Source organism: Sciurus vulgaris, assembly GCF_902686455.1.
Source record: "Sciurus vulgaris genome assembly, chromosome: 7".
NCBI classification, from domain to species: domain Eukaryota; kingdom Metazoa; phylum Chordata; class Mammalia; order Rodentia; family Sciuridae; genus Sciurus; species Sciurus vulgaris.
The window spans coordinates 14802838-14827215 of record NC_136467.1 but is presented as its reverse complement, the minus strand read 5'-3'; the positions used below and the strand labels follow the sequence as shown (position 1 = coordinate 14827215).

The 24378-nt window shown below is 41.3% G+C and overlaps 1 protein-coding gene across 6 annotated transcripts in view; it reads left to right on the top strand.

The window, feature by feature from the left end:
- Positions 1–24378, top strand: part of ESR1 (estrogen receptor 1) — a 361874-nt gene that overhangs the window by 328418 nt on the left and 9078 nt on the right. The window lies entirely within an intron of this gene.

Sequence of the window (24378 nt, the reverse complement as noted above, 5' to 3'; positions counted from 1 at the left end):
TATTATGAGTGAAAAATGATAACTGGACAATCAAATGGCCTTTGGGTTGAAATATGTGCATCCTTTCACAGATGTAGGGATTAAAAAAATTTAACATGGCAGACGTAGGTAGTATATATTCATTGAGGATTATGCATGTCAAAAAGTAAGCAGACCTAGTGACCCTAATAGGAAATTGTGATCTGGGGGGTGGTTGTTGTAGCTCAATGGTAGAGTGTGTGCTTAGCATGTGTGAGGACCTAGGTTCCATCCCCAGGACCACTAGGGGGTAATTATGACCATTTCCAAACTCCAGGTAATAGAGTGATTTGAGACAGATCGTGTTTCTGATTACAATTGATTAGCTGAAAGTACAGTTGACTTAAAGATTAAAAAAGAATAAACCAGGTCCTAAAACTGAGAAACACAGAAAGCAGCAGAAAGAGTAGTTTCATCTTGCCTGTGGAGTCTAATCCTACTACCCCCCGACCCCCATTTATGCCCTTCAGGAAGCTTAGCTGAGAGTGGCGTCTCTTCGGCTTTGCTTTTCTATTTTTCTGCAGTGAGCTGGCAGATGCGAGGAGTCCCCACAGGCCACCTGGATGGAAAGGGTGGCTCAGCCTGAATTAACACCCTCACTGCTCCCAGCCCCCTTCATGTGTGGGTCAAGAACTAGATGTACAGCCTCAGGAACCAGCCCACAACTGGGCGTCACCTGCACAGCGAATGTCCTGAGTGGGGACTTTACCCCCCAGTTCCACTCTGTGCTTCCTATGTCATTCTCATGGCTAAATCGTGGCTATTTTGAAGCCTCAGTCCCGATTCAGTTCTTACACCACTACCTTTTGCCTCAAATCTCTGGATTATGGAATTGCAGTCTGTTTGAGCAAATGCAGCACTTCCTTGTCTTTCTGCATGTTTTTGTCTCTTCCTGAGGAATGCCAATCCATCCCATCTCCCAGAACAATTTTCCCCTTCTCTTGCCCACCAGTACTAGCAACCCATACCGCCTAACGGTTGTCACGTAATCACTCTCACTTATCAAGCAGAAAATGGAAATCGGTACTATTACCCGAGGCAAGGACTGCGTCGCAGAGTGAAGTTCCCCGGAAAATACTGTGGTCTATTCTGAGGAAGTGATTACCACTCCATTCAAGTTTCGGGTCTCACTCACAAGCATTGTGCCTTTTCATTTGAGTCGTTTGTCCTCTACGTTGGAGGGTCCAGATCCCACAATGGCTCTTTATTGGATGAGAGTTCTGGGAGCAGTGCCACTCGGCTGCACGGTGCCAGGTCCTGAACCTGCTCCTTCTTCGGTGGCAGGCTGGCACACACACATGGCTCTCCTGTGGGCAATCTGCTAACTTTAGCGAAAGCAGCCCTAACAAGTGATGGGACTTGTTTCCCTCTTTAATCAGGAAAGAGGCCGGGCGGCGCGGTGGGGCACATCTGTAATCCCAGCCCCTCAGGAAGCTGAGGCAGGAGGACTACAAGTTCGAGGCTAGCCCAGGCAACTTAGTCTATGGCTCCAAATGAAACATCAGAAGGCTGCGGACGTAGCTCAGAGGCGCTTGCCTAGCGCCTCAGGAGGCCCAGGAGCGTCACAGGAGGCCCCGCATTCAGTCTCCAACACTGAAAAACAAAACCAAAAATGTATAATCGGGAAAGACTATGCCAGACAGAAAGTGCATTACCCAGAGTTGTAGAATCAACACGTGTGGCTTATCTGCTCTTGGTAATGAAAAAATATCTCCTCCACATCCAGATAGCCTTTTCCTGAATTTTGATCATTTCTGTTCCTAGGACAGTGTGGGGGCTTATTATATTTTTAGTATTTTGCAAAAAAGGGTCATTATTTGACCATCAAAATATTAGATTCATAGACCAGGGATTTTTATAATCCAGGGGAAAAAACTTTCAGCCCTCAGTAGAATGTCTTCACTAAAGACTGGCCCCAGAACCTCAATACTGAATTTCCTGCAGCAGGATTTGGCCCTCCCACCTGACTCCTTGTCATATAAGGTAAACTTTCACACTCTGTCCTTGTTCCTTCCTTTCTTTGTATCTTCTGTGTGCTTGCTTGCTCTTGAAGGATTGGAGCACTGTTTTGGAAATAGGAGCACTGTATGCTGATAGAGTTGACAGTTATCTTTTTCATGAGATAATGGTGCGGCAGCTTGTCTTTTCCATCAAGGACAATGCTGCTGGCTCAAGGGAACAGTAACAAAGCAGAAGTAGTCTCTCAACCCTGTAACAAGCGAAACCACTCTTCTCACCACAAAAGTGAGCTATGTTTTGGAAAAGCAGGTTTGCTGCTGTGCACTACTCCTGGTGTCTCATATTGTCCCCATCAAAGCAGAATCAAAGGGGACAGCCTCTGAAACACAATGGTATGTTATTGAGAGCCTTTTTCTGAGTAAAAAAGCAACCTGTCACTGGAAGGATACCACTGCCAATGATTTTTTTTCCCCACACAACTGGAGGTAAAAATTTTCTAAAAGCCTACCCAGTTCATGGTTTTGATTTGGGGTAATTCCTTACCTATCATGAGACAAACTACAAAACTACTCTGACTCCAGGAATCTCTGACAGAAGCCACACTGAAGTTTTCAGAAAACCTGGGTTAGAAGACAGCTTCCTAGAAGATAGCAGCAAATTCCCAGCATATGGAGGTGCCTAAGGTTTTATGTCGAGGGCCTGTTAAAAGAAGAGGCCGTGTTCCCACGTGGCCCTGACTTTAGAGCAGAGGCATGAGAATTGAAAGTTTGCTGTGAGGACCTTTCAGGAACATCTTTCTGGAAGTCTCTAAAGGCCAGAATTTCCAAGGGAAGCTCTCTTCACTGCATCTTCAGAGCAGATATGTCATGATTCCTGCCTCATTTAGAATAATTTATTGCTTAACTTGATAAAGGCCAGAATCATCCATAGGAAAACACTGTTTATCCACACCGAAGGACAAAGGCATTCCTGGTTAGTCCAAAGATGCTGTAACAAAATCTGAGCCAGCTTCAAGACTTTCAGAGAACTAGCTGGGCAGGGTCAGGGGGAAGGCGGTTGAGAACACAGCTAATGACTCAGGGCAGAGCCTGTTAAGCAGCAGCAGTGGAGGAAGGATGGGGGGTTGGGGCCGGAAGAGGAGATGAGGAGGCAGCCCTGTGTCTGGTCATGGTCTTCTTTCTACCCAGGTGACTTCAGATCTTCTCGGGAGCGTTCAGATATTTCCCATTCTTCCACCTTTGTTCAGATATCCTCTTACTAGGAGTCTTTCTAGTGCTTTGTTCATAATGAATCTTCTTTCTCTAGTCTGTGTCAATACTTAGAGTCAGTACTGCGAGATCCACCATTTAATTCATTGGTTGATTTCGTATCTTTAATCAAATAATTTCATTCACTCATTCAACAATCCAATGCTTAGTGAGTTGCCACTATGATTTTTGTGCCAAATACACCAAAATGAATGCCACAGTTTTGTGACTTTTCTTTTCCTTTCTGCTTTTTAAATCTTTTAATTTTTTATAGACTGCATTTGATTCATTGCACACAAATGGGGTATATCATTATGTTTCTATGGTTGTGCATGATGTAGATTCACACCATTTGTGTAATCATGCATGTACATAGGGTCATGATGTCTGTCTCATTCCACCATTTTTCATACCCCCCTCCCTCTCATTTCCTTCTACAAAAAGTTCCCCCATTCTTGTGTCCAAGTTTTTTATGCGTATATCTATCATCTCTAATGAATGTTGGGTTTATTTGGCCTTAAATTCAATTGAATACTGATTTCCTCCCTTTTGGGGAACACTTTTGGTCACAATTCTACATATTTATTCTGAAGAGCTTCATGCACTTTGCTCCTTGGTAACTTTTCCAGCTTGCCCCCTGAGAGCTGGCGGACCCTGGATTCCAACTCCTCTGTGATCTCCATCTCTTGGAGGGCCTCTTTCTTCTCCTGGCCCACAAACCAACTCCAGCCACCCAAAGTCCCCTCCATGTCTGCTGGTTCCCAGAAACACCATTAACAGGACCTCTTGTCCTGAAAGGCCTTGCCTGAACTGAGCTTTGGACAATATTGCTCTTTCAGTTGGAGGAATAATGAGGAATAAGAGCTGAAGTCCACAGACTCTTAAAAACTAAGGTGAAATGTAAGGGAAAACAGGACGCCAGAAAGGATTATGGCAGGATGTGGAAAGTGCGCACCCTGATGAAGTAAGGGAATGCTGAATGGAGCAGACAGAGTGCACGTGAATTCAAAACAGTTCCGCTAGGTGGACTGTGTGCCTGGCCGTAGTGGTGTCCTGAAGAAGAGCACAAAACGCTGGCCTCATAGCATCCTGTGACTTTTCTGTCTTCATCAGAGGCCACGCTCTGTCAAGGAAACATTTCTTTTAGAATTAATTTTAGTAAATTCTCATGGCCAATAATCCAGCTGTCCGGAGCTGGATTATTTGCATTCACTCTGTGGTATTAGACAGTCACTTGGAGCATTTCTGTTTTTAAGTTAGAACTAGTACAGTAATTCAGACAGTCGCTGTATTTAGATAAGAGAACGTTTTAAAAACATATTGACTGTAAACATTGAGGACCATTAATTCTCAACAATTAAAGGTTTCTGACAGGAAGAAGTCTTGGAAACCACAAATGGGCACATTGTCAGGGATGCCCATTGTTGTCGCATTGAAAAAGATTTGATTATATTATCTCGTGTTCTCTGTCATACCGAGCTTCCTCTCCAGGGAGCCTACTTATTGTCATTATTTTGAGATGAATGGCACTTCACAGTTATTAAGTGGTTCATTGTCTCCTCTCTGGCTGACTGGATTGTGCAGGCAGCACCTCAACTTTTGGAGCCTTCACCTGCTACCAACTTCCGGTGTGGCCTTAAACAAGCCTCTTGGCCACCTCCTGAAATGTGAGGTGGCATGCTCTTTGTCCTCAGAGAGGACTGGAATTCAATACAAGGGACATTACCACTTACTTGAGGGGGTGGTGATAGAGACCCTTTGATAAGCTGCTTCCCTCAGCCTAGTATGTAAAACAGTCCAAGTGACGCACACTCAGTTGCTGTGACAATTGAGAGCCTAGCCACACAGTCCATGTGGCATCTTACACTGCTCCTGGCACATGGTGGATGCGCATGAGTGCAAGAATGTTTTCTCCCAAGCCTCTCAATACAAATACTCTGGCTCTGGGCGCCATAAAACGAATCACTGCTTTTCTTAGTAGATAATTAGTGAATTCCTCTTGAAAATTCTGAGGCGGGATTTCACGTCTCATTTGGAATGGAAAGCTCACAGTCTCATAAGAAGGATGTCCTTGAGATGGGGTGGGTTCAGTCCTGCATGCTTTTCCAAAGATCTTCAGGACGTTCTGAGAACTGGGAACCAACCAAGTGCCAACAGCCTGGGTAACCTGAGAAGTGTTGTGATTTCAATATGGTGTGTCACCTCTAAAGTTACGTTGAAGTTTAATCTCTGTCATGAAGCATGAAGAGGTGGAAACTTTAACCAACAACAGAGATGGAGGTGGGGCCTTTGGGAGGTGATCAGGATTAGATAAGGTCTGGGTAGAACCCCTATAACTGAACTTTGGAGGCTCAGAGTATACACACACATGTGCACACACTGCCTGTCTCTTGCTGTATGATGTCCCAAGCTGCCTCTGGACTCCACCATTAGGAAAGCCATTGTCAACTGTGGACCCTCCCCCCGGACCAAAACTGTAAACCAACATAGACCTTTTTTTCTTTATAACTTACATAGTCCGTGCTGTTGTGATATTAGAAAATGAATGAAGACAGAAAATTAGTACCAAGAAATGGGACTGTTGTTAGTAACAATTTCCTGGACATGTGGAAGCAGCATTGGTACAGGGTTATGGATGAAGGTTGGAAGGGTTTGGAGGAAAACACTAGAAAAAGTCTCAAATGTTATGAGTGGAGCATTATGGGCAATTCTAGCAAGGGCTCAGAAGATAGGAGACTAGGGAACTAGTCTCAGATGGAAATAAGGATTCCACTGGATATCAGGGGAAAGGCCATCTTTGTACCAGCATCACAAAGAACTTGACTGTGTTGTCTCCATGCTTTGTGGAGGACCAAACTTAAGTAACAGGTTGGTATGTCTGGCAAAGGAGATTTATAAACAACAAAGCACTGAGGCTGTCGCAAAGGTATTATTGGCTGTATTAGTCAGATTTAGAGTGAGACTTGTGAGCAAAAGAAAAGAAAATTGAAAGAATTGGAAATTCTTAGCCTGGCCGGGCAAAGAATAAAAAAGTCTTTTTGAAAGAAGAAACTAAGGTGCAGCCAAGTTGCCACTTGTTAAAGAAATTGGTGCAGATAAGTGGAAAGAATGAGATAAAGGTCCTGAGGCCATCTTAGGACCTACCTCTCCCATTATAGACCCAGAGACTGAGCCTGGGACACTGTCCATGGGCTCGCCTCTCACAGAGTCTTTGGGATTCTGCCCCTTGTGGGATTCCACCACTTGTGCTGGTGGCAGACCTGGGTGGTGTCCACATTGTGCAGGGTGTGTGGGTGCTCAGAATGCAGGAGTCATGACATCATGTTGATGCCCATTGAAATTTCAAAGGAAAGCCTCAAAGCCAGGCAAAAGTGGACAGAGCCCCCAGCAGGGCAGTGCCTAGTGGATCCCTGGGTGTGGAGCCTAAACAGGAGACCCAGAGAGGAAAGCCAGTAGAATGTGCAATATCCATGCTGCAGGCACTGTGCACAGCCAGCCCAAGGGCACAACCATGGTCTGTGACCCAAAGTCTTACAGGCAGGGCTGCCCAAGACCCTGGGGGCTTCCCCGCCCAGTGCAGTGTGAACAGCATGCTGAAATTTATGCCTTAAGCTTTTGATCTTCCTGCTGGGTTTTGATCTTTCTTTGGGCTGGTTACCCTTTTCTGCTTTCCTGTTTCTCCCTTTGGAATGGGAATGGGAATCCTGTGCCTGTACACTGGAAGTAGACATCTTGTGATTTTATAGGCTCATAGCTAGATGAAATTTGCTTTAAAGCTCAGATGAGACTCTGGACTTTTGAATTAAAGCTGGAATGAGATAATAAGACTTTGGGACTATTTGGATGGAATGATTGTTTCATGTGAGAAGAACGTGAGCTTTGTGGGGAGAGGAGGGGTAGAATGCCGTGGTCTGAGATGGTTGGTTGCCTCCAAAACTCATGTTGGAGTTTAGTCCCCACTGTGAGGTATTAGGAGTGTGAGACTTAATCCAGGTACGGTGTGCTGAGGTGATGCCTTTGGGAGGTGCTTATGATGAGGTCATTGGAGTGGGAGCCCCCATTATCGAATGGCTTTGAAGAAGGAAGAGAGACCAGAGAATACACACAAACACGTGTACAAATGTGTGTGTGCACTCCCTGTCTCTTTCCATAGGATGTCCTGGGCTGCCTTGGGACTCTGCCAGCAGGAAAACTGCCACCAGATGTGGCCCTTCCTCCTTGGTCCAGTACTGTGAACCAAAATAGGCCTCTTTTCTTTATAACTTAATCAAATTTGTGTTACTAGAAAAAGAAAGCAAATTGAGACAGGAAGTTTTAATATAAATTCATGGAAGGGATCAAGAGGTAGCTGGTATTAACAGACTGGAAATCTTTGTGATGTTCTGGATTCCAGGAGAATTTTCCCTCTCATGTTCAGGCCTCTGCAGGAGGAGGAGCTGCTCATCATGTTAAGTTCTTAAGGACACCAACAAAGGCAAACGCCACCACTCAGGTCTTTTATTTGGCAACCATTTTGGGACACCTTCTCTGGTTTCTCTACAATCAATTCATATTCTTAAGTTTAAATACTGTGTGGATTCATGTTTTTTTTAACTGCCCACAGACTCTTGCAGTGCTGACTTAAAATGTTGTTAGTATTTGTGCCCAGCATTCTGGGACTATAGACTACAATATTTTTGACCCATTGAATCAAAGGAAACCAAGAGAAAACAACAACAGAACTCCACCACTAACCTGAGCCCACAGATAAAAATAAAATGGATTTTATTTTTCCATGAGATACTTCTTGTTCAGTGAACATTCAAAGCATGCATAACAGTAAATGTTACTTCCCCGGGAAACAGAAGCAGAGCATTGACCTTCTCCATAGAATTTCAAGTCTGAATCTGATCTTACAGCACCTAGCTGGAAGACCTACCTCTGGGCATGGCCTTTCCAATGGCCCTGTTGCTCCCTCCTATTGCTTCCCTGGGGTTGAAAGAGAGATAGAAAGCCAGATCCCTGATCTGCGGTCTGTTTTTCCCCATGCCCACCCCTGCCATGGAGACACCAACCATCAACTTCAGCCTCCCTCAGCACTGTCCCCAGGGGCACATGGCTGTTTTGAGCTTGATTGAGGTTGCCTTGGCTCTCGTTTCTGAGTTTTTACTTTATATTTGCCTTTGAAGTTTTATTTTTCTTCTGCCATATGAGAAACACAGCAGTCTCCCATTGTATGGAGTCATGGCTGTGGTCTTACATTACTTGTGAGTTGGACCAACAAACGTAGGATTTACTTCTTTTCAGGTCTTGTGCTAAGTGCTGAAGTATAATGCTGCCTTTAGTTACTGCATTTGTTAAATAGGGAAAACAGTGGTTCCTACTTTGGTGTTTATATCAAGTGGAGCCTAGGGATTGCTTCCCGGAACCCAGGAATGGCTCCATGGGGTGACTCAGTTGTTGGACCAGCAGTGGGAACAGTCATGGTAATTAGAAAGATAGTTTCTACCTCAAGGAACTCAGTGTTGGATGAAAAATACAGATATAACAAGAGAACTATTCTTTGTAAATATAAAATTAGGATTATAAAATAGTACATTCAAAAATGTAATGTATAGTTATATAAAATGTAAAATTATACTAAATGTATAACTAAGAAAACATGGAACCCCCTGAAGTTAACCAACCAGATTGATGCTTTGATGTGCCATCCTACAAGGCAGTGTAACGGTTAAGAACAAGGGACTTGGCTACAAGGGCAAGTCCTCTTTCTGCTGCCTCTTCGTTATACAAGTCTGGACAAGTTGCTTCAACTTTTTGTGCTTCTGTTTCCTGAAATGGAAATAGTAATAATGCTTACCTCATAGGGTTATTGCTAATGCCAGTCAGTTCTTACAACAATGCCTACTAAAACTAACAATTCACATTAGGCAAATTTTCTTTTCCACCCATACTGCAATGTGCATGTATTCATAAACATACTGTGTCACTCGACCAGAAAGCATCCTGAGAAGTGCTCCATTAGGTGATCCAGTTGTGGTGTGAACATCAGAGTGCACTTATTTGCACAGATATGGAGGGTACAGGTCAGTCTCTTCATGGAACCTTTTGATGCAGTCAAGAGATTCAGTAAACACAAGTTGCATGAGGCTACTGCCTGGGTGATATAGTGGCTGACTATTTTATAGTAGTCATGTGTGTATGTGTAATGTACTATAAAATAATGATTAAAATTATAATATAGTAAATACATAACCCAGGAGCCAAGCCATTTATTACCATGATCAATACCATGGGTTATACATATTTGTATGTCTGATACTTTTATACTAGTGACAGTGCAGTTGGCCTGTCCACACCAGTACCCACCACAATCAGGTATTACTTTGCACTTGAACATCACTAAGCAACAGGAATTTTTCAATTCCTTAATAGTCTTTGGGACCACTGTCCTATATGTGGTCCTTCACTGAACAAAACATCATTATGTGACACATGACTGTCTTTATGCTTACATATCTTAATTACAATTCTACACATGTACTTTCTTTCAAAATAAGTTTATAAATGGATGCATGCTGGTCATGAGGATACAACTTGATTTACTCAACAAATCTTTCATTGTTAAACACTTCAAAGTCATCGCTTTCCCGATATTATAAATAATGCCAATTTTGCACTTTGAATACCTATTTGCCCTGTTTTCATTATTAGTTTACATACAGTATTAGACGTGGATGTGCTCAGTGAAAAGGGTCTAAACATTTTCCAGGCCCTTAATACATATTGCCTACAGCTCCAGAAAACTCTATCAGTTTGCACTTTTACCAACTGGGAGTCAAAGTGCTCACATAAATGCAAGCTTATTGTGCACTGTGGACCATGAGTGCAGATTGCTGAAAAGTCCAGAGAGCAGCAACCCCCTGGTCAGGCAGGGCTGGTGCACTGAAGCACCCACAGTTAGGAATTCTACACAGGTTGTAGTATAAACACTGGTTGCCTTTTATCAGAAAATTTCACTCATGTTATGATCCATACAGGTGCTTGTTAAGTGTCCTGATTGGCACAGACATGGTGCTGGTGAACTGTCCTTAAAATTCCAAGCAGTCAAGGTGCTCACAGGGTTGATAGTTTATGTTTTACCTTCTGCCATTGGTCCTGTGCCACAGATTTTTTTAAAAGCAATATTTGAAAAAAAAAAAGAAAAGAAAAGAAAAGAAAGACAAGAGGTTGAAGAGCTGAAAGCACATCTCTTTAAAAAAAAAAAAAAAAAAAAAAAACTCAGGAGAGGACATCCTGGCTTCTCCAGTGATTTTGCTCCATCTGGGTTCTAGGCTTTGTGTGATTGACAAGCTCCTTTCTAGTCCATAAGGAGCTTAGAAGAAGCAGCTTAACATGTGACCACCACCTCTCCAGGCGTGCCCTTCTCTGGCAATCTATACTTTGATTTATACTGTGTTCAGTCTAATTGCATTGAGACCCCAAGGATCAGGTGCAGACTACTCTCCAGGTTCTCCGCAATGGAAGGCAGATGCTGGGCTCCATGGACCAGCTGGGACAGGTAGTCAGTTCTGAGGAAGCTCAGCATGTGGGTCAGAGAGGATCTGGCAGGAGAAGTTTATTTATTCTTTAAAATTGGCATCAACAGCTGATGAAGGAAACCCAGAATGTGAAATGCCTTTTCACCTTGACACCTGAAGCATCAGCCCTTTCTGTTGGAAGCGAAAGTGAATCATTGAGTTAGCTCAGTGAAAGCCAAACCCTGAGCACCTGTCAGTGAGACCCTGAGGCTCTGCTATTTGGTGTTCCAACTTGCAAGTTCTCTGGGGACCAAGCATCATCAGTCTTTGAAGCCCATCTTCTTTGTGCTTAAATATGAGCTAAGCTTATTGAAGACATGCCAGATATTTCTAAAGAAAATTATTTAAAAAAAAAAAAACTTTAGTAACATTAGTTAGCTCCATTTCCTGATGAAATAATAAGATTTGAAGAGTTTCAGAAATGTGAACAGTCTTAGAGAAGATGGAAATATTATGAAAAGAGTAATAAATAATATTCTTATAGCATGCTCCTTAATTCTTTGGAGTACCCATTCACCAGCTGTATTTCCCTCTCAACAATCTGGGTGTTGACAGTTTGTGAAATTATAGGAATGAAAGGAACTTTGATTTTTTATTTTTAATATCATTTTCTCCATCAAATGATGAAAGTAATACATGCCCAAGGCACAGAACTAGGAAAGTAGAGAAAAGCCACCAAGAAAAATAATCGCCTAAGTAATCGTGATTCATCACACAAAGTAATCATTGTTAACATTTTGGTGAAAGTCCTTAATTAAAGAGACATTTTAGAAGACACCTGCTCATGTCCTCTCCTTTTCTCCACACCATCCTATATGCCCTATTTTGAAAAGCAGAATCACTCATAAATAATTCCAGGAAAATTATTAGTTTTCTCAAATATCTCTGGGGGTGAGCCCTTTGGCAGTCACCCATTGCTTCTCTCCAACCTTGAAGTGAGGATATGCTTTGTGTAGATTTTGAGCACTGGGTCAAGGGTAAGGGATGTTTGGATTCTAGTTCAAGCTCTGCCACTTATTTACCAACTGGGTGACCTCAGTCAAGCTCAGACTCTTTGCCCTGCCTGAAATTTCTCCAGCTCACACATCTGCCAGCTCCAGTGCCTTCATGTCTTCGAGTCACTGTTTCTCAACATTAAAATAATTGCACGCAATCAGTGGTTTGGACTTTATTTTTTACATTTTAGAAGACTTCATTTCACTTTTTAGAACAGTGGTTAGGGTCACGGCAGAGTACAGAGAGTTCCCAGATACCCACTCACACCATCTACGCAGTTTCCCTCACTATGGACACCTGAGCCAGAGTGGGACAGTTGTTGTAATAGATGAATTGGTGCTAACACATCATTACCACCCCAAATCCATGGTCACACCAGGGTTCTCCCTCGGTATTGTACATTCTATGCTTCTGACAGACATCTCCACTGTGGTGATATGATACAGAATACTTGCACTGCCCTAAAAATCGTTTTGTTCCTCTTATTCAAAATTCCCTTTGGCCAACCCCTGGCAACCACTGATCTTTCACTGCCATAGTTGTGCCTTGTCCAGAATGCCACGTAGTTGGGCTCATACATATATGGCCTTTTCATATTGGCTCTTAACACTTAGTAATATGCACTTAATTTTCTTCAGTGTCTTTTCATAGCTTAGTAGCTTGTTTCTTTTTAGTACTGAATAGTGTTCCATTGTCTGGATGTACCAGTATATCCATTCACATATTGAAGAACATCTTAGTCACCTCCAAGTTTTGGTCATTTTGAATAAAGCTGCTAAAAATATCCATGAAAAGGTATTTGTGTGGACATAAATTTTCATTTCATTTTCCTTTGGCTAAATACTAAGGAGCTTGATTGCTGGATTGTATGGTAAGGGTATGTTTAGTTTTGTAAGAAATTCCCAAAGTGTTTTCCAAAGTAGCTGGAACAGGATAGAAGACACAGAGACAAACCCAGACAGAGACAGCCATCTGATCCTTGACGAAGGTTCCAAAACCACATGTTGGTCAAAAGACAGCCTTTTTAACAAATAGTACTTGGAAAACTGGTTATCCATATGTGGAAGAATGAACCTAGATCCACACCCTGCATAAAATGGATCACAGACAAGTAGACCAGAAACTTTGCAAATGCTAGAAGAAAATGTAGGATCAATACTCCAGTATATAGATGCAGACAATGACTTCCTCAATAAGACTCCTAAAGCTCATTAAATAACACTAAGAATTAATAAATGGGATGACATAAAGTTTAAAAAGCTTCTGTACTGCAAAGGAAACAATTAAGCATGGGAGGAAATATTTGTTAGCTACTCTTCAGATAAAGGATTTATATCCGTCATGTACAAAGAACTCAAAAAAATTACTATCGAAAAACAAATAACTCATACAATAAATGGGCAAATAAACCAAACAAACACTTCCAAAGTAATACCAAAAAAAGTAAATGGCCAAAAATATTTGAAAAATGTTCATCATCTTTAGGAATTAGGGGAATGCAAAACTATGCCGAGATTTCATCTCAGCTATCAAGAATACAATAAATAATAAAATCTGGAGAGGATGTACAAAAAGTGAACACTTTTACAACTTTTGGTGGGACTGTAAATTAGTACAACCACTATGGGAATCAGTACAGAAGTTCCTTAAAAGACTAAGAATAGAACCACCATAAGTCCCAGCTATACAATTCCCTGGTATTTATCCTGAATAATTAAAGTCATTTTACTATGATGACACATGCAAATCCATGTTTATAGCAGCACAGTTAACAAAGCCAAACTATGAAACCAACCTACATGTCTATCAGTAGATGAATGGATAATGAAAACATGGTATGCATACAGACTGGAGTTTTATTCAGTCATAAAGAATGAAATTATGTTATTTTCAGGAAAACGGATGGAACTTGGGAACATTACATTAAGCAAAAGAAGCAAAACTCAGAAAGTCAAGGATCATACATTTTCTCTCATATGTGAAAGCTGGAGGGAAAGGAGTGGGGGAAGATGTAGGGGGAATCTCAGAAAATCAAAGGGAGACCCATAGAGAAAAGAGAATAGGGGGAACAAAATTAACCAAATTATATTGTTATATTATGTGCATGTACAAATATGTAAGAGTGAATTCCACCATTATGCATAATTATAATGCACCAATTTAAAAAAATCTGGAAAAGAAAAAGATCAACAGTAACAATAAAAATACAAAATGGCTGCATCATGCATTTCCACCAACAAAAATAAGAATTCCTATTGCACCACATCCTTGTCAACATTTGCTATTATCAGTGCTCTGGATTTTGGCCATTCTAAGAAATGTGTAGTAGTATTTCATTGTGGTTTTAATTTGCAATTTCCTAATTACATATTATGCTAAGTATATTTTTATATACTTGTCATCTGTATATTTTTATTGGTGAGTTATCTATTAAGGTCTCTGGCCCATTTTATTAATTTTTTTTGTTTGTTTTCCTGTTGAGTTTGACAGTTCTTTATATATGTTGTATACTAGTTGTTTATTGGATGAGTCTTTTGCAAATATTTTTTTCCAGTCTCTGGTTTGTTCTCTCATTCTCTGGAGATCAATATTTTTTATGCTTCCTTCTGCTGCAACTAAGCACTATGGAAGGAACTGCAGAGTCACTGCAGGATTGGGCACTGGAAGCAAGAAGAAGAGGAGTGGACTATAAGCTTTTCCTACCATTCTTCCTGCTTCAACCAGAGAAGTCTGATTTCCACCCAGTTTATATATGAGGTTTTCACATGGGGTTTACTTTTTCAAAAAAGGGTGTTTTGAATTTCAAAATGGTTTTGAGATATGATGATGATCTTAAGGCATAGATTAAACAATATGCTATTATATGATGAATGGATAACAGAAGATATTAGGAAGGAAATGAAAAAATTCTTAGAGGTAAATGAGAACAAAGAAACATCATATCAAAATCTCTGGGACACTATGAAAGCAGTACTTAGAGGGAAATTTATTTCATGGAGCGTATTTAATAAAAGAAGTAAAACTCAACAAATAAACGACCTAACACTACAGCTCAAAGCCCTAGAAAAAGAAGAACAGAACAGCACCAAAAGTAGTAGAAGACAGGAAATAGTTAAACTCAGAGCTGAAATCAATGAAATTGAAACAAAAGAAACAATACAAAAATTTGACAAAATAAATAGTTGGTTCTTCGAAAAAATAAACAAAATTGATAAACCTTTAGCCACACTAACAAAGAGAAGACGAGAGAAAACCCAAATCACTAAAATTTGGAATGAACAAGGAAATATCACAACAGACAGGATTGAAATACAAAACATAATTAGAAGCTATTTTGAAAATCTATACTCCAACAAAATAGAAAATTTCGAAGGCATCTTTTAAATTCTTAATTCTGAAATCCTGTGCCTCTGTTTTTGCAAAGTAGTGTAAGGTTTCTCTCCTTAAGAAAAATAAAATAAACCTATTACAGTTATTCAATAGTTTTTATCCACTTTAGTATACACTTCAATTGATGGAATGGATCTACCTAGAAATTTGTAGAACCTGTATGACCACTTAGCTCTCAAAAACAGGAATAACCAGAGAGGACACTCAGCCTTTCCAGTTTAAAATTAGGATAGGAAGGGAAGAATACTTCTGAAGGTTTGTGGTTGAGGAGACAAACATGCAGATCAGAGCCAAGAGGGCATGACTTCACATATCAGCTGGTGGTGCTGAACGTCACAGGACAGTTAAGCTTGGTTCAGAATGCTGAGGCCATGTGCAAATCTGCTAATTGCATATTCTTGGGTCATCTGTCATTTTTGTTTGTTTGTTTGTTTTTGAGTTGAGGCTAAGTCAGATGAGTGTTTCATGATGTTTTATAAACACTTCTCATCACACTAACACTGTTCATTGATTTGGCAGGGAACAAAGGAGCATCTTTTCCATTATCTTATTCATATATTGTCTAATCCACAGAGGATTTGAAATGGCTTACCAAATTTCATGCCAGGCAAAGGGGCAAAGTAACAGTTGACAAAATCTGCATAAAAAGGATAATAACATGAAGAAAATAATAAATTCAGGAGTCAGATTAGCACACAGAAGTACCTCTGAGCAGTTCCCAGGATGGGCAACAATTTATCTCTCAATTTCTTTGCCTGGCCAAACCAAAGAAGAGAATGCATTCCATTATAAGTTTCACAGGCTTTTAATAGAATAAAATAGACCAGTTGTTCACCATGAAAACTCTCTTCAGCCAAATAGCCACATACTCAATTTCTTATAACTTGGATTTGATAAGGATTATTCAAATTAGAATTCAAAGATGTTCATTCTCTGGTGGGAAAAAGGAGTGCAGATATTCTGCCAGTTAAGGACTAACCCATATGTTTTGATAATCAGCTGGAAAGTAGTGATGACTAAAGGTCTCATAAGAAAATTATTAGCTGTTCACATCTCTGTTAGGATGAGTTGGAGCCCTTACCATTACACCAATGAGGCTGAACCAAAGCATTGGTGAGTGGTAGAATTCGTAATGCAGAACAGGAAGTCCAAATTCTATCATATCACATAGCCTGCAAGATCAGGAGTCGAATCTCCATTCTGCCTATTTTTCATTACTTTCTTCCATATGTGTGTGATGTAGATGTCAAAGAATATTCTGGCTATTGCCATTGTGTAATGAATTAACCTGAAATTCTATGGCTTAAAAAATTGGTCATGAATTTGGGTAGTACACAGAGGGAATGACTGTCTCTTCTCCATGGTGTTAGGGTCTTCAGATGAGGATACTCATCAACTGGCGTAATTTGGTAGTCATGAGCTGAAGTCACCTTGAGGCACCTCTATTGGCTTACTGGCCATTGATGTTGGCTGTTGGATGGGATACCAGTGGGAATGATCAACTGGGTTGGCCATCTGTGGCCTCTCCACATCATGGTATGCTAGACCTCTTACAAGGTAGCAAGGGCTCCTGAAGCAAGTATCCTAGCTGACAAGGCCAAACTTCATGACCTTTTATGACATATGCTTAGATGTCATGCAAAGTCACTTTCAGCCCATTCTGCTGATGACAAGCAAGTCATGAGCTCATCCAGATTCTAGGGAGCATGAATAGACCCACATCTTTATAGGAAGAGTGGCATGATCTCCTTGTAGAAGCCATGTGAATAGGATATATCGACATGGTCATCTTTGGAAAATAAAATCTGCCCTAATATGTCAGAGCTGCTTTCTGTTCTGTGTTGTTGCTCCCTGTTCCTTAAAATACCAGTCAAGAAAATGCCTTTTCTGGAAAGAAAAGGAAACTGTTAGGGCCTCCTGAGACCAGGCCAGCTCCCTGTGGTTAGGAATCCCATGTGGAACCTTGTACAAATTCCTCTGTAATAGACAGACTGCACATTTTCCACCAAGTGTGTCCTTGGAGCTTTTCCTTTCTGACCTTGAAGAGGTAATAATTGAATATTTAAAGAACAAAATTCAAAACTCTGGATGATTCTTAATGTATCATAGATATAACTAACAAAACTAAAGCTCCTAAACAAAATATGTATCCACAATGGCTTTGTTCTAAAAGGTATAAGGCTAGACTGTTCAAAAAAGATTAAGAACTGGGACTTATGTAAAAGTAAAATATGTTTGCCACATACATTTAAAAGACAAGTCCACATTGAAGATGTTTTCCCTCAAGTCAACTGAGTCAGTTCATCTGAAGTCATCATTAAGAGATTTTTCTTCTGAGTCAGTTTTGACTGTGTTGATGACCACGTATTTACCTTCTAGAACATTTAGTACATTTCACTAAAAAAATTATATCAAATTGACAAATGCCACTGAATCAGAAATACATAGTTTCATAGTCATTGGTGCCAAGAGGGCACTCGTAGGAACCCAGCATTGCCAAGTGAACAGGGCCACCATGTTCCCACGCTGGTTTCTGGCAGGGACTCTCAACTTCACTTTGATCTCTCCCACATTGAGACCACTTAGAGAGGACTTCTATGACTGTGTGGTCTTGTACACAATAGTGTAATTGTACACAATGGCACAAAGATTGGGTTATGAGTGGATTCTTCACATTTCAGGTGGATAAGTACACATTAGTAGAAGCATATAAGTTTCCTGCCTATGGACAGATATTTCTCAAAGCAGTACTCTTTTTTTTTTTTTTCAGCTCACAAAATGAGAATTTATCCCCTGGATGGCATTAGGCTATTTGTCTGAAATCTCTAATACTGGGAGATGTATCTCGCCTCTTAACTCTTTGGACAAACATTGCTATGAAGTGTATTAGTATCCAGAATGAAAGTTTAGCATGAGACAGATAATTAAGTGCTCTAGAATCTAGAATGTGGTTTCTGTAACAAAGGTGGTAATATTGGCACTTTGGAAGAGAAGTAATTTCCAAGTAGCTATGCAACCTAAGGCCTTAAAAGTATAAAAACTGTCAATAATGGTACAGAAAACACCCCTCTGACTGTCCCTCTTTATACAAATGAATTCATTGGGCCTTCAGTAAGTCATAAATTCATTCTCATCTTGCATTAGAGCTAGACACCAATTATAATAATAGGCTCAAAACCATATAATATTTCAAATACCTGAGATTTGCTTCTTGTTTAATTAATGATGCTGGGTCCATGTCTGTGATATTATACTTAGTTTTCCTTTCCACTTCCTGGTATACAACTCCTAAAATCTTTGGAAACTCCAAAGTGATAGTGTCTTTTTTCTACAACAATCAGTTTATTTAATGGCTGGCATCCTCATTCTTTGAGGATGAGGGCTGGTCCCTAGAAAGACCAGGCAGGATTTTAGGACTGAAGATTGAATTTATCACCAATGGTCAATGGTTTAATCAGTTATGTTTATGAAGTGAAGCCTCCATGAAACCCCAAAGGACAAGGCTCCAAGTGCTTCTGGGTAGATGAACATGTGGAGATTCCTGGAGGAGGTATGCCCTGGGAAGGCCTGGAACCTCCTCTCTGCTTGTTTCAAGCATCTCTTCATCTACATCCTTTGTACTATCTTTTATAATAAAACCAGTAAACATAAATAAGTTTTTTGTTTTGAGTTTTGTGAGCTGCTTGATCAAATTAATGTAACTCAAGCAAGGAGGATGTTGTTGGAACCCTTATTTCCAGCTGGTGGGTCAGAAGCTCAGGGAGAACAACTTGGAGCTAGTGACTGGCACAGAAAGTGGGTGAGATGACATTCTTGGGAATGGAGCCCTTACCTGTGGGAGCTGATGCCATCCCCAGGTTGATAGTGTCAGAACCAAATTGAATACCGCTGGTATCCAAAGAGGATACCGCTGGTTTCTGCTGCAGAATCAGATGTTTTCCTGCTGGTGAGGAGAAGTCCTCACCCCTTTCAGGGTTCACAGAAGTCCTCTGTGCCTATTGTGGTGCAAGAGCACAGGTCGAATGATATCACTAATAAGTGGATGAGGACACATAAAGGGGGGAGGGAAGGGTTAGTGTTAGGGTTAGAGTTAGGGTTAGGGAGGGGGGCAAGAATGGAGGAAGGAAGGACTGTATAGAGGGAAAAGGGGTGGGAGGGGTGGGGGGAAGGGAAAAAAGAACAGAATGAATCAAACAACATTGCACTATGTAAATTTATGATTACACAAATGGTATGCCTTGACTCCATGTACAAACAGAGAAACAACATGTATCCCATTTGTTTACAATAAAAAAAAAAAAAAAAAAAAAAAGCACAGGAAAAAATGTTTTTCCAGTTGTGTCAGGATCCTCTTCAACGTGGTCATTCAGGGAAGCAGGGGATGAGGGCTCTGCCTGATGAAATGAGTGGTTTCCAAGGCTGTCCCCAGAGTCCCCTCCATTCTCACCAGCCTGGCCAGAAAGGGCGGAGGGGCGCGAGGAAGCCAAGTTGTCTAGAAAACCCACCAAGGCGATCTCTTTTGGGGAGGGGACGGGGTACCGGGGGTTGAACTCAGGGACACGTGACCACTGAGCCACATCCCCAGCCCTGTTTTGTATTTTATTTAGAGACAGGGTTTCGCTGAGCTGATTGGCACCTTGCTGTTGCTGAGGCTGGTTTTGAACTTGCGATCTCCCTGCCTCAGGCTCCTGAGCTGCTGGGATTACAGGCGTGGGTCACTCAGCCCGGCGACAATCTCTGGAAGTCATTGTTGTGGCTCTTTTCTTAGAAGAGAGACAAAGTATATACTTTCAGTAGCTGCATGTACATTTTAGGAACCACAATGTGAAAACACCAAGGTAATCACATGGTTTTTCTTCCTCGTTGCACGTGTCTCCTTAATGGAGAGTATTCTTATATCAAAGATGCCAGATTCTACCCTTGGCTTCCAATTGTCATGTTAGGGTGGACCCGGGCAACTGCATCTTATAAAATCCCACAGAAGATTCTGAAAGAAAGCCAAGATCGGAAATCACAAATAGGAAAAAAATCCGGAAATGCCTACTTGCACTTAAAATACAACAACAAAAAAAATATACATAACACTGACTATCTTGAAATGAAATTGATAAGAGTATTCCTATATGTGTGATAGTAAAAAATCAATGCACTTTCATAACTCCCACATAAAGAATAAATAATATTGAACTCATTTAAAATAAAATGATACCAATTTCAATACAGATGTCCAGGCTTAACAAAATTAGAAAACACAATAAAGTAGTAACATGCTTACTTGCATTCAGAATGAATGTTTGGACATTAGAAGACAATCAGAAGCCTTTCTGTGCAAGTATAGGCATAGGAAAAAGCAGAGCTAGGGATAGACACCAGAGAAAGAAAATGACAAACTAACCAAAGCATATTTGCACATGATAAAAGAAGAAAAATAAATAGATCTAGTAATAGCATGCCAAGAAAACCAGAGTGTCAAAGTGAAATAAAAATTACGGAGTAACTTTTGCACATGCTGGACTCTATTCTAAGTTTATTGTCAACGTGATTCTATCTTCATTACGATTTCATCTCACTTCAGTCAGAATGGCAGCTATTAAGAATACAAACAATAATAAATACTGGAGAGGATGTGGGGAAAAGGGAACACTTTTGCACTGTTGGTGAGACTGCAAATTAGTACAACCACTATGGAGATCAGTATGGAGGTTCCTTAAAAGACTAGAAATGGAACCACCAAATGACCTACCTATACCACTCCTTGGTATTTATCTTAAAGAACTGAAGTCAACATACATAGTGATACATGCAGATCCATGTTTATGCAGCACAGTTCACAAAACCCAAACTATAGGGCCAGTCTAGGTGTCCATTAATGGATGAATAGATAAGGAAAATGTGGTAGATATACGCAGAAGGGAGTTTTATTTGGCTATAAAGAAGAAAAATGACATTTTTCAGGAAAATGAATGGAACTTGAGAACATTATATTAAGCCAAAGAAGCCAAACTCAGAAATTCAAGGGTTGTACGTTTTCTCTCAAATGTGGAAGTTATGGAGGAAAAAGGAAAAGAAAAAGAAAGACGTATGTTTGGGGAGGATCCCATGAAAATCAAAGGCATATCATCAGAGTACAGACAAGGGGTGGTGGGAGGGAGGAAGAAAGGCAATGACAGGTGTTGGGGAATGAAATTGATCTTGACTGTTATATTGTGCGCATGTATGAATATGTATCAAAGAATCCCACTATTATGTATAATTATAGTGCACCAATAAAAAAGGTGGGAAAAAAGTGATTCCCTTTATTATGGTGTAGGCTGAGAAAGTGCCAATTCTCCTATCTTAATAGGAGAGGATAATAGGACATATTGGGATGTTGTGAAACATATCCTAGTATCTCACGACATTCAAGGCAAATACTTAGTCAATCTGTCGAACTTGAAAAAGCTTTAGAGACTAGATCCTTTGGCTAGGTAATGGAGAAGAGATGATGGATTGGAAAAAGTAACAGTCATACACAGAAGAGGAATCAGGAAGTGTATGGGAAACTCAGGAGACAGTGCCAATGTAAGACGGAAAGATAAGAACCCCCAAATAATTTAAGTATGTACTTTCCACAAAACAGATCCCTTACTATGTTAAAAAATTACCTAAAGTGTACAGGATGCAATATCACAATATTTTTCATTGGTGTGTGCTCTTTCACAATCATATGTTCTAGCTTTGCTGAGAAGAGTCTCACATCTCCTTTCTATATATTTACAACCAATTGTGTTTTTTGTTTTTGTTTGTTTGTTTGTTTGTTTGTTTGTTTTGCAGTACCTCACAGTTGCCCTGAAATCATTCAACTAAATGTATACCTGGAAAGCTTATATAATCCCCTCAGTTGACAGACTGCATAAGGAGAATCAGCTATATAATAATTTGAGAAAATACATCCTACTTAAGCTTCCCTCTCTTATAGACCAGTTTGCATACTGGACTTTTGAGTACAGCCTTGTGAAAGCTTTTTGAAACTGTGTGTCTCTGTGTGTGTGTGTTTATGGGATGGAACCCAGAACCTTGCCCATATTAGGCAAGTTCCCTGCCACTGAGCTATACCTCCAGTCCATTTTTCAAAAATTTTCCCTACAAATTTCTATTTGCAGTAAGCTTCATTGTAGGACTTTCAAGAGACATAGAGGTTGAAAAAAAATTCTTCCTTGTCTGGGGCTCTCTTGCACATTGTAGGACACCTAGCACAGCCCCTGCCACCAAATGGCAGTAGCAACCAAGAACTGTCCCAAGACTCCATCGGGGACAGGAATCCCCAGGAAGAACAGTAGCATAGGTGAAGCCCACGTGTGTGGGTCACCAAGCCCTTGGGCCTCAAAGGCACTTCTGAGCCAACATGCAATTTGGTTATTTGGCTGTGGGAACAGTTCTCTGCAGAAACCCCAAAATGCCAGCATACTGACTCATCACAGGGTCCTCAATGAACACTGGGCATTCCTTCTCATCCGAGCCCAGTGACAGCATCCTGGCCCAGATCGCTGACAGCTGTGGACTTCGTCTTTGCTATTTTTTCCCTTTGAATCATTCCCCCTCCCACTCCCTCGCTTATCAAGATGCCATAGGCTGAAGAAATCTCCCAGGGCCTACTGTCACATTCTTCCTTTTTGGAAAAGGGGGAGAAATGTGGCCTTGCTAGAAGAATTTGTCCTCAAGCAGCTGGTAAGCCAGGGGCCGGCATTTGTGAGTTCTCTACAACAGTGCCCCCAAGTGGAGAACAATGGCAGGGGAGAAGCCCCCCCTTCCCCCCAGCTCCCAGAAGCCTCCACTATCTGGAAAAGAGCTGAGGTATAAAGAGGGGTTTCCCAAGGGGTGACAATGGAAAGGGAAGCAGGAGAGGGTGTCCATGCAGGAGAAAAGGGGACCGAGAACAGAATCGAATTAATGAGACCCAGAGAACGAGAGGGAAAGTCAAGATCTCTTACACATGGGGGTGTCTGTGTGTTTGCACTCCCCATTCTTCTCTACCACCATGTTTCCCACAGAGTGTTCCTAAATCTCTCAATGGTGGCCACTAGATTCAGAGTGTGTAGAAGCTCAGATCTGCCAAGCATGCCAGCCATGGGTAATGACGTGCAAATGGTTTTTCTCTTCCCCCATCTTTGGGATTTGGAGCAGTCTCCAGAGTTGCAACAGTCTGCCTTTCTGCAAGACTCTGAAGGCCCCCAATGTCTGCTCACTGGCTCCTGCTGCAGAGAGCCAGTGAGCAGCCTTCCAGCAGTGGCAGAGACCACCTGGGACATGGACATTAACAGCAGCCCTGCCTTGCTCTTGCTCATTGACAGCAGTTGCCAGAGAACCTGAAGCATTCTGGGAATTTGAATTGCTGTCACTTCTCAAATGGCTCCTTAAGGACAACCGGCCGCAAACATGGACCACATTCCGCTGGAAAGGTCCAAAAAGAAAATGGCTGCTGTTGTCAATTACTGGCATTTTTACAGGCCTGTATATTTTATTTCTAAGTATATTTGCACAGCCAGGAAGCATCTGCGACAAGGATGAGATGATAAGCTGTACTGGTGCCAGAACAGGACTGGAAAAACAGGCTTGTTCTGAGAATGGCCTGCATCCTGAGAGTCGCTGTCAAGCAAATCCTCTCTCCACAGGAAATATCTGCTCTTAAAATATTAACACTTGAAAGGAAATAAGGTGTGGAATCCCTATCAAAGAGCATAGAGATGCACACAATATGTTCTCAGTTAGTGCTTCCTGGATGAAGGAATCCATGCAACCGTGCTCAGTGAGGGGGACAGGGAATTGGCAGCCCAAGAGAAAACTTGACTTGTCCCAGCCTGAGTGCTGCCTCTTTTACCTCCACTGGAAAGTGCATCATGAAATGCTGGCCTCCAGGACTGCTGAAGGTCTAGCATGGTGTTCTTTGCTGCTGACACACAGTAGGAGGAGAAGTGAAACACAAGGGTCAAGCGGGACCCTCCATGTGGTTTGATCTTTGTTTCTGGGTTCTCTTGAACAAGAAAGGGGTCATTGGTGAATGAGGGCAGCATCCTGGGTGGTAACAGAAAAGGAAATTGGTAGAAATTGCATCATTCAAGTTGGACTGACTCAGCCTTGTGGCCTGGGTGGGTTCCCAGGATATCCAGTCCATGGCAGGACGCATAACAGATGAAGCTGGAGTGTGGATAATGACAGGAGAGACCTCAACA